The sequence below is a fragment of the Lepisosteus oculatus genome, chromosome 6 (assembly GCF_040954835.1).
Source record: "Lepisosteus oculatus isolate fLepOcu1 chromosome 6, fLepOcu1.hap2, whole genome shotgun sequence".
In the NCBI taxonomy this organism is placed as follows: Eukaryota; Metazoa; Chordata; class Actinopteri; order Semionotiformes; family Lepisosteidae; genus Lepisosteus; species Lepisosteus oculatus.
The window spans coordinates 16,458,142-16,459,324 of NC_090701.1; positions in this window are offsets into that span (position 1 = coordinate 16,458,142).

Here is a 1,183-nt window from a genome sequence, read left to right on the forward strand (position 1 = left end):
TGTAGGCAGTGTGTTGTGGCACATTGTCTTGCTGCATGAAGAACAACCGGTAGAAAAGATGTTTCTGTACAATTCTGCACAGTGAAACAAGTCATTTTGCTGCGACAATCATCAGTTACATCATTAGTAAAGATGAGTGAGCCAGGTCCATGCATGTTCATGCCATAACACTGCCTCCACCATGTTGCACAGATGAAGTGTTGCTTTGGATCATCTGCAGTTCTCCACACTTTCACCTTGCCATCACTTTCTCTTATCTTTGTCTCATCTGTCCATGAGGCTTTGTTCCAGAAAGGTACTGGCTCATCTCTGTACTTTGTAGCAAACTATAATCTGGCCATTCTATTTTTGGTGCTGATGAGAGGTTTGCATCTTGCAGTGCAGGCTTTATAATTCGGAATACAAAGTCTTCTGTGAACAGCAGATTGTGATATCTTCACCCCTGCACTGTGGAGTCTGTTGGTCATTTCAACGACAGTTGTTTTAATGTTCTTCTTCACAGCTGTGATCATTTTTCTATCATCAACTGCAGTTGTTTTCCTCAGCCAACGTGGTCGTTGCTGATTGCTAATTACATCTGTGGTTTCTTTCTTTTTCCAGCATATTCTAAAACGTTATTTTTTGCTATGCCCAGTTTCTGTGCTATGGTTCTTATTGAATTATTCTTTTCTTTCAGCATCGAAAGTGCTTGCTTTTCTCTCACAGTTTTCTTTATGTGGGATTTGGCCTACAGCCTCCAAACGCATACCCCAAAGGGAGGAACAAGGGCTACATCCAACACTACACATTTACAGCTCTTTTATGTGGGCACAATCAATACAACAGAAAATACCTGACCAATAAAAACACCTGGCAGCCACTTGCCCCAAAACCTATGCTCATCTGAAATGGAGGATTGAACACAAAAGCTGCTACCATTCTAAAACAGAACAGCATACTGTTCAAGCACAAATATACACAGAAATAAAAGAATGACATTCTGTACTTTTTCCTCATATTCATATTTTCTTCTCAAATCTGAATTGCTTCTTTCATATTCACTGCATATCTTCTGAGTGAATATTTACCATACTTATCAAATTCTGCCATCGTCTGCACGTGACCGCATATGCATGCATTCCCCATGCATACTTGTGGCTTTGTTTGCATTGGCAGCTACTCACATGAAAAACTGTACAAAAAA